The following is a 13187-nucleotide window of genomic DNA, read 5'->3' on the forward strand; positions in this document are numbered from 1 at the left end:
GGCCGATGGCAGTCGTGCGGGCAGGGTCAGCGACAGGCCGTGGCGTGTGGGGACCTGGGGTGCGCAGGGAGTCAGGCTCTGCCTGCTGCGGAGGCTTCACCCTGGTGCCTGCTTCCTCAAGTGTGAGTGGCGCTGTAGCACCCCAGCTGGTGGCTCTGCCTGCTGCGCCCACTTCCCCTCGTGGGCTGTGCGTGAGTCGAGCGTCTTGGTGGCCCTGTGCTTTCGTAAGGCTTGGCAGCAGCGTCCAGCCCCTGCGTTGGAGCCAGTCTATAGCGCGTGTGCACTTGGAAGTGTTCACTTGTGTGCCTGTCACTTTTGTTGAGGCCTAGGATTTTGCATATTTACAAATCCTAAAATATGTTATTTTGGTACTTTAAGGTATTCCCCTCCTATTTTTAACTTTAATTCTATTTTTAGTATTAAAATTGATTTTCATGTTTTTTATGTTTTAAAAGAGATGAATTTACAAACTACAATTAATTTTTTTCCAGTGGGGTTATTTTCTCTGCAGGATTAATTGTCCTTGTATAAAATATGCCTGCCCAGGTGCGGTGGTGCATCAACCCAAGAGACCGAGTCAGGATGACCACAAGTTAGAGTCCAGGCTCAGCAACTTGCTGAGACCCTGTGTCAGAATAAAAAGTGCTGGGGATGTGGCCCCGTGGCCAAGTGCGTGCCTCGTGCACAATGCCTTGGGTCAGTCCCCAGTCACCCCTGCCCCTCAGTACACATACAGACGACTTACACACTAGAGGGTTTGCATGGGATCAGTGGAATATGCTGACATGTGTTCTGTGCTGTAAGTCCCCATGTGTAATTTGAATGCATAATGTTTAAAGTACTTGAAGTACTTTAGTAATTAGTCATAGACATAAATAGACTATACACTGAACCTTTTGCTATGCGTAGGGTATCTTTGTGGCTGATAATTTTCTGTAAAGACCAATAAAAGCTGGGGAGATAGCTCAGTTGGTAGAGTGCTTGCCTTGCAAGCACAAAGCCCTGGGTTCGATCCCCAGCACCGCAAAAAAAAAAAAAAAAAAAAAAAAAAAAAACACCTAAAGGCCAATAAATATTCAATGCATTGCTAGGAGGGTTAACTTTCCCACGAGTGACAAGGTCGAAACTTGTCCTCTGTACAAATAGACACAACTCTCTGCATGCATGTAATTGCCAACGGAATACACTCACTCAGACTTCTACGTAATATTGTATTGGGTTTCGTAGTCTCGAGAAGTGTTTGATATGCATTTACCAGCTTTCGAAACGTTTGTCCTGGATGAGCACCTTCCAGCCTGTCCGTTACTGTCTCTCCGTTAGAGATATATTTGAAAACCACAATTAGAAATCCCAGAAAATCATCCACGATAATATTTCGGGCTCGGATCCCCAGATTAGCCCGAGAAAGCAAATCTATGAGCACACCACCCAGTTAGGGCTCTCAGACAAACCCTGACTGCCCGTGGCCGCTGCGAGGGCGCCCCAGGACGGTGTGGCCGCCGCCCGCCCAGCACCCTCCCGTCCACTCAGCTTGCTTCCCTGAGGAGTTCTTTCCCTACCTGCTCTGGGGCTTCGCCTGGGGGTTAGGCAGCGCTCATTTCAGAGCCCGGGTCTGTAGCGGAGGCAGGCGAGAGAGCAGCTGCACAGCGTCCTGCTTGTCTTCAGGAACCGAAAACCAGGAACTGAGAGAAACCACGAGATAGCGGGTGGGCGCCGCCGGGCTGCAGCGGGCAGTTAGAGGTGGTGAGCTGGGGAGGGAAGCAGCAGGAGGCAGTGCCCTCCCTGTGCACGGGTGCCGTCGGCCCCGCCAGCTCCTCTCCTCCAGGCCTGCAGCTACCCGCCCCGCGTGCCAGCTTTCTTCTTTTTAACTTTCTGCTATTTTCTCCCACATCCCTCTGTCACCCAGCGAATGGACAGCCACCAAGCACCTAATAGGTCTTCTCTTCTAACGCTGTGTTGAATACAACACATGGAAAGAGATGGACAGCAGGACATGGGTCTGTGTGGTGCAGGTGCCCGGGAGGAGACCGCGGCAGCCACCTGGTGCAGGCCTCCAGAGCTGGGTGCCCAGGGGCGCTGCCAGGGAATGCAGAGGCAGCCTTTGGTAAGGGGCACTGTGACACCAGTGACCTCGGGTAAGCATACCACCCGATGGCTTCCAGGACCCACCTTGGATGCCAAAGTCCACAGAAGCCTAGTCACACCCCTTACCCGAAATGGCCTGGCGTTTGCATGTAACCCATGCACAAGTATTTCAGTCAGCTTCTGTGCTGCTGTGACCATAAGACCTGGCACAGACAGCTCTAGAGGAACAAAAGTTTATTTGGGCAGTTGGCGGCCCTGCCTGTGCTCTGACCCCACCTCCCAGGTCTCCTCTGCTTTCATATGTCGGAGTCTCAGGTCAAAGTTCATGTGGGGCTCACAGTTCCACAGCTCTGGGTCCAAGCTCTGAGGCAGCATGTGATGGAGTGGGTGTGCAAGAGGAGGGCGCGAGGACCTGACAGGTGGGAAGCAGACAGGGCTCACCAGGGACAGATGTAAACCTCAGGGCACGCCCCACCGGCCCCTCCTGCAGCCACGCAGCCTGCCCGCTGTCACCAGCCAGCAAGTCGCGACTAGGTCAGCGCACTGGCTGGGTCAAGGCCCTCGTGGCCCCAAGCTTCCTGGCATCGTCTCTCCTGTGAGCTGTTGGGGACCCCTCCTGCCAGACCGTGGCAGCATCCTCCTGTACACTCGAAGTCCTCTCCAGATGACCGGTGACACCTGACGCAGTGTGCATGCTCTGTAACGGTGGTGGACGCCTTGCTGAGGGCCTGTGGCAGCAAGGAGTCCATACCTGTTCAGTGCTGACGCAGCTCCTCTTGACCCTCCCCAGGCCTGGTTGTGGAACCCTGGGGTGGGGACGTGGACACAGAGGCAGCTGTGCTCAGGCATCGGCTGCAGAGGCCTCCTCGGCGATGTGTGTGACTCAGAACAGGACAGCTCTGATCCAGGAGGCGCTCGCTCAGGCTGTCCCTGGGCCCGGCTCACCCTGCCCTTCCCTTTGCCCGTGCACAGCTGCATGTCTGCAGCTGCGCTCACGGTCAGCCGCAGGGGTGGTCCTCCATGGCCGGTTGTTACCAGGCTGCTCTGTAGGTTTCTGGGTGGGGCACTTGTGTCGGGTGGATGCTTGGGCATGGCGGCCTCTAAGCTGGTGTGTTGCGGGCGGCACTGTCCACTGGGCCAGTGGCAGGCGCCCACTGTCCTGGTCCTCTCCTCTGCCTCCTGACGCTCCTGAGGGGTGCTCTGCAGACCTATCACCAGGCCCGCCTGGAAGGACATTAGACTTCCTGACTGGAGCTGCTCGCATTTCCTCTTAGTTCAGGGGTCGCCCTGCCAGGGGGTGAGCTGGACCCCGTGTGAGACCCTGTGGAGGAGGGGTGGTGGGCACGGACTGGTGTGGCCTCCCTGTAACGGGCCAGGGTGATCATGTAGGCGCCGTCCTTGGCACCTGTATGCCCGTCGAGTGCTTAGGGCAACCCTGCGGCTGGGTAGCCCCACTACTTGCCCCCACCCCACCTTTTTCTTAAATGAGGAAAGGGAGGCCTGGGGGCCAGGTCAGGCCTCATCCCTCCCAGAGCCGGGACTGGAGCTGGGGCGTCGGTGCCCCCGCCCGTGCTCTGCTCCACCTTCCCAGCAGCACCCCGGGGCGACACGACCTGACCGTGCTGTGTTGGCCTGTGCTACAGTCTCACAGGCAGATCCAAAGGAAGGACGGTAGAGCAGGATGCCAGACTGCCCCCCAGAAGGAGGGTACGGGCGCCGGGCACGCCCTTCCTCAGGGAGCACGCGCTCTGGTGCTGGGGAGTGACCCCAGGGGCCTTGGACCCCCAGCTGCGTGCCCAGCCCTTTCACACGGAGCTGCTCAGAGCCTCTCTAAGTGGCCCAGGCTGGGGCCTGCGTCGCTGGGGCTGCGTGTGTACCACCAGGCCCAGCCTCTGAGCGCTTCCTGTTGGAGCCTTTCACTGGACACACCGCAGACCTCAGGGGTAAGTATTCCTGTTGGTACAGACACGGACGTTCAAGCAGTTCGAGGTGACGAGACTGGCCTCTGGAACTTGCCCCAGTTGAGCTTGCGTTGTGTCCCAGTCGCTCTTAACACCAGAGAACAGAGCTGACTGCTGATCGCCAGTTCATCGGGCTCTGACAGCGGGGTGTATAGGACAAGTGTACTTTTCTTTAAGACTTGCTGAGGGTGACAGTGTGCACGCAGACCTCTATGAGTGACGAGAAATGTCAAGAGAAGGCGCTGAACCGGCACAGGTGACCATGGTCAGTGGACCCAGGGCCAATGGTGGAACCAGTGGCTAAGGCGGCGCTTGCCTCGCAGTGGGGAGTTGGGCGACCGAGGGCCCAGGACTATGAGCCATCGTTCATCTTGTGGGTTTTTCTGTTTGGTACCCGGGATTGAATCTGGGGGCGCCTGACTCCTGAACCACATCCCCAGCCCTTTGTATGTCTTCTTTTGAGAAAGGGCCTCACTAAGTTGTTGAGACTGGCTTTGAGCGATCCTCTGCCTCAGCCTCCCGAGTTGCTGGGATTACAGGTATGGCCACTGCACCTGGCTCTATGCTGTGTTCTTAAGATTGCATGAGAAGGATGGACTGTCAACCTTAGTAGGTTGGGCGTGGGGACAGGGCTGGTTTTGGGGTTTCTCTTTCCATGTTAGGGGAAACTTTAAGGGAGAAGCCCTCTGGGTGGTCCTCCTTCCCCTGCTCACCTGTGGTCTTGGAAGCAGTTAGTTCTCTCTTTTTGAAGGCCTGGTTGACAGACCTGCCTGGCTGTCATGGTCACTGTGGGGCTTGTACAAGACCCTGCCTCAGAGAAGCCGAGCCACAATCCTGAGGTTTTGACTAGGAGCTGCCTTTTTCAGAAGTACCTGGCATTTCAGAAACGCGCGGGTGTGTGTGTCCCTGCCGCCTCCTCCCTGCCTTGGGCCTCTGTCATAACACTGGAGGGACCTTTCTTTCCCTGCTCCCTGTCTGTTCCCTCTGTTCAGCACGCCCACCTGCCTGAGCCCCAGATCCCTTTTCCTCACTTAGAACTCCTTTGTGGATCTGTGGCGTGAAAACAGAAACTTTGAAGGCCAGGGTGCTCCCAGGGTGTGGCAATGAGAGAGACTGACGCAGCCACAGCCTGAGGCAACCCCAGGAGGAGGGCAGAGGGGGAGGCTTGGCCCAGGCCCAGAGCCCTTATCTGCAATGCTTGGGACCAGAGCCTGCCTTCGGATTTTGGGATGTTCCAGGTTTTGGAATACAGGTATAGACTTTACTGGTTGAGCAGCCCTGATCTGGAAGGGCTGGGGACGTGGCTCAGTGGTCAAGCACCCCTGGGTTGAATCCCCAGTAGCAAAAACAAACCAAAACAACCCGAAGGCTAAGCAGAAGTCCATCTGGCCTCAGCACTCCCGCTGCCGCCGCCTCCTAGCGGAAGTGTCCGAGGAGCAGGATCTTCTCTACCTGTGCAGCGCCCTGCTCACCCGGCCCGGAACCTGTCCTCATGCAGCGCGGAGCCAGCGTATGCTCACCATGCTTGTGAATCGTTCTCAAGTGACTCCCCTCCGACCGCTTTCCCACGAGGTCCTGCTGGAAGTTTGTATTTAGGGTTGAGTGCAAAGATCAGCTTGTAGGCCTGTTTCTCTACCAGAAGTAGACGTAGTGTCTCATTGTTTGGGGAGAATTTCAGCGTGCCAGGCAATATTGATTGACTAAAATCCTTACCTTTAAATTCTTTAAATTAGCCATCTGGTGACCTTTACCAGCACAAACACCTTGGCTTTATGTAGCACTCGACACCAGACATAATACAAAGGAATAAGAAAATAATGGTAATTACAAGAGGGGCATGCTCCCTTCTTCCAGGAGTCTTGTGCCAAAAACTAAATGAATAAGTAAATAAAAGGAAAAAGCTAGAGTGGCTGGTGTTTGCTTCCCTCGGACCTGTGTGTTTCGATTCGTGTGAACTAGTTAGTTCCTGTTCCAGTCTCCTCTTGTGGAGTCCTGACCCTGTAGCTCTGTGGAATTTCTCCTGGTAGCTCTTTGTGTTTGTTTTGTTTTGTCAGAACCGTCACAAAACCCCAGGTGGCTCTGAGGCCACCGCTGCACACAGGCACCAAGCCTCTTCCCAGTTCTGATTCCAGCAGGACCTGCCTATATACATATGAACCCCCAAGTGCCCAGACTGTAGAGGGAGCCAGCTCAGCACCGTGACCCCAGCGAGCCTGACGGCCCTGCCTGTGAAAACTAGCTCTTCTCCTCTTGATTCCATAAACGTCCTGTTTTGTTTGTGATCCCAAATGTTGACGGCACGTGATTCTTAATATTATGTATTTAGAAACTTTTTTTTTTTTTTTTTTAAGTGAACATCAAGACAACCTCAAGGTTAAAGGTTAAGGCCGTATCCCAGCTCTTCCCAGTTGCTTTGCTGGGTGGAGAGCGAGGCAGGGCACCTGCCCCTCCCAGCCGGCCCCCCAGCCCCTCCCCACCTGCTCTTTGGGACAAGGGTTCCCTTGAGCCCGGTGGGCTGGACCTTCTTCTTTCTTGTAGGTTTTTAGTATCCACAGTCCACATGGCCATTCTATTGATGGTCATTTACATAAATATGAGCATTTTCCCAAGAATTCGTTTTGACCCCGTAGCTGCTACTGACTGGGTCATGTGATTTTTTTTGAAGGAAGGCCTCATGGCCAGGAGTCGATCATAGTGCCTGTGTTCTCAGGCGGGGCTGGGCTGGCCCCAGTGGAGTTCGGGGTGGGAATAGGGAGGAGTCTAGCACATGGCCCCTGACAGGCCGCAGGACAGTGCCAGCGTGGGGCGTGCAAGGAACCCGGCGTGGGCGCCCCCTGGAGGACCTGAGCAGCACTGGCCAGCCTGGCACTGAGGAGCAGCGGTGGCAGGGCCTGAGGGGCCCAGGCGGGACCTGAGGGCCTGGAGCGTCATGCGGAGGAGTTCCGGGTTCAGCCCTGTGCAGTCAGGGGGATTTGTAGTAAAATAATTGAAAATGCACCTCTTTACCATTTGACTGGAAAACACTAGAACAGACCAGGGCTTTCTGTGTCCCTCTGAGAGGCATTGTCCCGCCAGGGTCAGTTCACCGACTGGAGTGGGCAGGGTGCAGGACTGTGCCGTGGCACCTGATGGAGCCCTGTGTCCTGAGGTGCTGTCCGCCTTGTCCCCTGCTCCTGGTGGTGGCAGGCACAGGAAGTCTGACCGTCACCGTGAGGTTGGGGAAATCCTCTACCACAACATTGCCACCTTCTGGAGACAGCAGGACGCAGCCGCTGACAGAGTGGGCAGCCCTGCCCTGGCCCTTCCGAGTTCGGTGGGTGGTGGCGAACCCCACTCGGGGGTGGGCACTGATGTCCGAGGTCCCGTCAGGAGTTAAATACCTTTAGTTAGCTGAGAGTTCTTCACTTCTAATTACTCGGTGTGCTCAAAGAGGGGTTTTTTGGTTGATGTTCTCATTGAATGTAAATCTTAAGAGAAATAGATTTCAGTTGCTGTTGGCAAGGAATCAAAGTTTTGAACTTTACGTATGTAGTTTTTGGGAAAGATGCTGAGGAAGCAGAAGCAGGAGATGTGTTATACCTCAGGTCTCGAAAATGCATCATTTCTTACTGTCTTCATTCCGCTCCCGTCTGCTCTCCAGACTCACCTGAGAGCAGGTGCAGTGGCACATGTCTGTGATCCCAGTAGCTTGGGAGGCTAAGGTGGGAGGCTCACAAGTTTGAGGCCAGCCTAGGCAACTTAGTGAAACAGCGAGACACCCTCTCTTAAATAAAAAAATAAAAAGGACTGGGGATGTAGCTCAGGGGCAAAGCACCCTGGGTTCAGTGTCCAATACAAAAGAAAAGACTCCCTTCCTGTCCCCATCTTCAGGAGGGTCCCTGATACTTCTGAAGCCTGTGGCTGGTGGTCTCATATCACGTCTCTCAAGAATGAGCGGTGGCTGTCCCCGCTGCCTCTGTGCTTTGGCACCCCAGGGTCCACTACCACGGGAGGCGCTTAGAGTGTGCTTTGAGTGAATATGTTACCACAATGTTGGGGCGACAGGGGGCATCCCTTAACCCCGTCTCTGGTTCTGTAAGTGGAGTCGACGAGATGATGGGACCGTCTGAAGAGAACCTGAGCTCCAGCTGAGACGGCTGTCCCCACGAGCTCTTTCCTGGTCCTGCTGCTGATGAGCTGGGCTATGCAGCCCACCATGGACATGTGTGTCGTGGGTGTGGGGCCCCGCCTGCCCCTGTACACGCTGCCCCACTTCACACCTGCTGCACTAGCTCTCGAGGGCCCGCTCCCCAGCGTGTCGGGAGCTTCCTGCTGTGAGGGAACGAGCCGATTCCGCCTGCACGATCGAGTGTGCTTGTTAAATCACATCTTGAGGCTCTAGTCGGGAGAGCTTCCCAACTCCAACCCAGGCCTTATTTGCAAGTGATGATATAGTTTGAGTTAAAAGCATTTGGTAACCTCAGTAATTAAGCAGGCTTTGGTGATCACTGGTAATGCCTGGAGATGTGTTTCTGGGCTGAACTGGTAGACTCTGCTGTGGGCTTGTTAGTGGCAACCCAAAGGGGACCCGGGTTTCCCTTCAGGTGCTGGGTTGGGAGGTGCAGAGGGGCGCGTGCAGCCCCTGTGGCAGCGTGGACGTGGTCAGACTCCCTGCTCACACTCCTTCTCTTCCCAGCCACGTGCCCAGTCTCCGCCGGTGTGCCCGTCCCTGTCTGTGAAGTGGGTGGCGTGCCTACCATAGCGTTATTATGTGGATTAAGGAATTATCTGTGTTAAGGGCTTTGGGCCAAGACTGGCGAGCACTGTACAAGAGTTTATCATTATCTGTTTTTAATTTGCCCCATGAGTTCTTCGTACTTGTTTCCATGTATCTATAAAGAGCTGTCTGTAATATTTATAGAACACATTGAACTTCAAAGCAGGCATCTTTGTGCGAAGTTCAGATAGAAGCTTCACAGAAATCATTGATTTTCTTTTTCCCATTTTTGTGATTATGCAGAAGTGGAAATGAAAAAAATTTGCCTCATTTCTTCTTTGAACATTGTCCAGTCCTTCTGTCCGTGTGCTTAGCTCCTACTGGCAGCTGGAGCCCTGGGCTTCCATGTTGCGTGAACATGGGGTATGTTCTCCTCATCTGCAAATACTGTAGGAATATAGACCAGGGTTTCGCAGGAGTGTCCACCAGAGTGAGGGCTCCCAGAGGTCCTTCTGTCAGATTCAGGGAGTGTTCTGATGATGTGGGTGGTGGCTGGCCTGGGTGACGGTGTCTTCCAGTGCAAAGCGGCTTAGCATGCTCACCATTGAGCTTTCCTCAGGACTCAAAACCTGCCTATCAGTATTTGAGCCTGGGATTTATATCTGTTGTGCATGGAAAATGCATCACTGCCTAGTTCCGTGAATACTGTATAGGAATGGAGCTTTGTTCATCTCGTTTGCCAATGCTGGCGGAGTTACTCATCCTGGAAAGCCCCATCGCTGGGGGTGGTGACATAGGGCATTTGGGTCACAACTGTGGGTGCTCTTGAGTTCCCACCATTTAATGTGTAGGCGCAGGCATCCGACTTCACACAGAATGATGGGGGTGTCTCCGAAGCTATTTGCAAATTGCATTGCTTATCATTTACAAATTTCTGTTTCCCATATTATGATTGTGGTCACCCACAGAGGCCGGCAGTCCTGATCTCTCAGCCTGACATTGTTATGTTTGGCCTACAGGATTTAGTTCAGCAGTACCCACCTCCCAGCAGCGTGACTCAAGTTCAGGCTGCCATGGTGTTAATGCGTGGAGCATAGTCTTCATTGCCAGCTCTCTAGTTCACAGATAGTGGTTTGAGTAACCAGTGCAAGTGGCCAAGCGTCTGCTTCTCTTAGAACCTCTTAGTCACAGGCCACTGCATGCCTGCCTCACTGTTCACACACAGGCGGCGGAGCCTGTGGTTGCCTGCCTCATTGGCCAGCAGTGACGGCGTGACGTTTTACAGAAAAGGGAGGGTTGACCGTCAAAGGTGAACACACATCAAAGAGGTGAAAAGTGACAATTCAGGAAGTGAAATTCTCATCAAGTGTAAATAGAAACACAGGAGCAGCAGCTGCTGTGGGAATGCTGGACAGTGACAGGGGACCTTTCCCAGCAAGTCTCCGTGGCGGAAGGGCGAGCTGACCCAGGGAGGTGCCCTCCAGTTAGTTCAAGACATTGAAGGTGCAGAGGATGCGGTGTTGGAAGGTGAGTCTGCTCAGGAGCACAGCAATTCCACAAGGCTCAGAGGAGATGCTTGTAAGGAACATCCAAGGAGAGGGCGCCGTTCAAAGGCTCTGGAAAAGCTTGTTTTTGGAAATTGACGGGTGACCGTCAGCATTGTGGAAGGTGTTTTGGTTTAGGCTGGTAGTAGCCCCCGAAGCATTGGCTGGAGATATTCAGAGTGTTAAACACTGTCATGGTTTAAGGGATGGGTCCCGTTTTTTGCACGGAGTTCGTTAGCCCTGGTGACCTGAAGTGCCAGTTAGTGTCTGTGTCTATGTGTGTGGGACGGTCATACAAGACTTTGGAGCTTGTAAACCTAGACCTAGCCTTAGACTTGGAGGCTCTGGGAAATTTGGTGACATTTGTGACTGTGCTCATAAATGAGGCTGATCTAATCAGACATTTCTGCCAGTTGTGGGGGTGGCCAGACTAACCATTGGGTATTCTCCTGCATAATTCAAATAGAAACCGGACTGTTGACTTTACTAAGAATATTCGCCTATGAAACTAATAATGGGATTTCTAATTTATTTCTTTATCTTAGTTTCTGAGTGAAGTGGGAAAGAACTGTGTGGCCCACGAGCCATGTTTTGCCATCCTTACCGTTCTGGGTGGGTTCTTCCTGTGGCTTATAAGAAACATTTAAGAGCATTCAAAGTGAAAGCTGCTGTTTGAGTCTTATGGCTTTCTTGATGATTGAACACTGAAAGTTTCATTCTTCCCTCTTCAGTTCTGGTGTGTGTGTGTGTGTGTGTGTTTGTTGTTGAAACCATCAGTAAGTCACTGTTTCCGTTTGCTCACTTAGAAAGAGCCCCCAACATTGACAGCATTTCCCCTTGAAATCCCTGTTACAACAGCCCTTTTCACAGCTGTATGATGACTTCCTGTAGGTGTGAATGGCTACCTCTGGAGAGTTCCATCTCACCCTGTTCTAGGCAGCCTAGGATGTAGGGTCAAGGAGTCTAAAGGAAGCGGATTGGAGGCGGCTGCCCTGCTGCGGCCTGGGGCGGTGAGCAGCCTTCTCCACCTGTCCGGAGTGCACCACCAGGGGGTGCTGGCGGGCTGGGTGTGCACTCAGCTCCCGCCTGCAGATGTTGGCTGGTGTTGACAGATTGGGGGGACTCTGAGGATAGGAAGTCACCTAGATCACCCAGAGGTTGTTTTCTGTCATGCTGAACACTGTTTTACATGGTGTGTGTCTAGCAAGTCCTTATTGATTTGTTTGTTAGTTTCTTATGTTTAGTCAGGAAAAAATCTTTATGTGTGAAGTGATCCCCAGGTGTATGTGCCCTCTTGAGTTTATGTTTCCCTTGGCGTACTGCGTTTCCCCATAGTGACGATAGCATTTCTTAAAGTGTACTGCCTGTGCGCCTATGCGCACACGTACAGTATTTGTCCTTGAATGTGTGTCTGCTTTTGTGCATTTTCCTAGGCAGTGTTCTCTTAAAGCTCTAGCCATGAGACAGAATTCTGTCATGGTGGTGGGAAGTGTCTATCAAGTGGTTTTATAAATACAGCAGGATCCATGATATGCAATTGGAAAGGTTTTCTACAAGATGAGTTATTTTGAGTATCAGTTTTATGAAGAATATCAAAATTCCCTTTAGAAAATTCTGTTTTTCTTCTAAATAAAAGGAAGAATAAATATGGTATTTATTGCTATAAAAAGGATCCTAAAGTATCGACTGCACATTAAGCACCCCTAATCTGCAAATCTGGAATCTCAGTGTGATGCCACAGTGGCGGATTCTACACCTGACCTCGTGCTAGACTGTGGGTGGTGCAGAGGCCCATTGCACACGCGGTGTGTTACCACCTGCAGGTGTGTGCACGAGATGTGGGCAGAGTGGGTGAGTTTTGAGACGGTCCCTAAGATACTTCCATCAACTATATGCAAATATTCCAAAGTTTGAGAGCTGAAATACTTCTTTCCCAAACATTTTAGATAAGGGATATTCAACCTATTTAACCCAAAAGGCTTGAGTAAGAGATTTTATATTTCATATTTGAGAATATTTCCAAAATAACAAATTTTGGGGGTGGGGTATTAGGGAATTGAACTTGACCCCTGAGCCCCATCCCCAACCCTAGAGACAGGGTTGCTTAGTGCCTTGCTTTTGCTGAGGCTGGCTTTGAACTTGCGATCCTCCTGCCTCAGCCTCTGGAGCTGCTGGCTTTACAGGCCTGCACCACCACACCTGGCTCCAAATTAGCAGTTTTTTAAAAGCAATCAGGTAGACTCTTCATTTTCTCTGTTATGAGTGGGATCTCACGTGCCACTTTCTGCCACGGACCCTGCTTCGTGCTGTTCCAGTCTGTCTGCCTGGATAGGTGATTCTGGGACACAGTGTGGAGGACAAGCTGGTGATTTTGAGGGTTTTGCATGTGACTTTTCAAGAGTGGGCATGATAATGCTCTCTACCTATTCTCAGCCGGTGTTTCGAGAGGTCCCGTTGATTATTAAATGCTGTTCCAGAGAAACAAAGCCACCACCCATCAGATGTGCCCATACTTTCAAAAGGGCTTTGAAATACGTGAAGACCTCTTGGAACGGAGGCCTGGGCCAGGAGGGCCATGTTCTCTGTTCCCGGTGGAGCTGCACATTCAGCATGTCCACTGGTGTGAGGGTGGCTTTGGTGGAGAGGAGGGTCACCTGGTGGGAGGCCTTTGTCCTTGGTGATCTAGAACACTCCTGTCCTAACCAGCCAGGGTCACCCCGCAGCCAGAGCGGCCAGCACGTGAGCAGGTGAGGTATGTGCAGGTCATGTATTCCAGTGTCCACTGCAGTGAGGAGTGGACAGCATGGCTCGTGTACCCCAGTGCCCACCACAGTGAGGAGTGGACTGTATGGGCTTGTGTACCCCAGTGCCCACCGCGGTGAGGAGTGGAAAGAGTGACTC

At 52.7% G+C, this 13187-nt stretch overlaps 2 protein-coding genes across 7 annotated transcripts in view; one reads left to right on the plus strand and one right to left on the minus strand.

Moving 5' to 3' along the window:
- The window catches only part of P2ry14 (purinergic receptor P2Y14), a 31659-nt gene extending 29967 nt beyond the window's left edge, over positions 1-1692 (minus strand). The window contains exon 1 of the mRNA XM_047563912.1: positions 1560-1692. The gene's annotated coding sequence lies outside the window, so the exon portion shown is untranslated. The remainder of the gene's footprint in view (positions 1-1559) is intronic.
- Med12l (mediator complex subunit 12L) overlaps positions 1-13187 on the plus strand; it is a 257146-nt gene that overhangs the window by 127500 nt on the left and 116459 nt on the right. The gene's annotated exons all lie outside the window — the stretch shown is intronic.

This window comes from Sciurus carolinensis, chromosome 9 (genome assembly GCF_902686445.1).
Source record: "Sciurus carolinensis chromosome 9, mSciCar1.2, whole genome shotgun sequence".
NCBI lineage: Eukaryota > Metazoa > Chordata > Mammalia > Rodentia > Sciuridae > Sciurus > Sciurus carolinensis.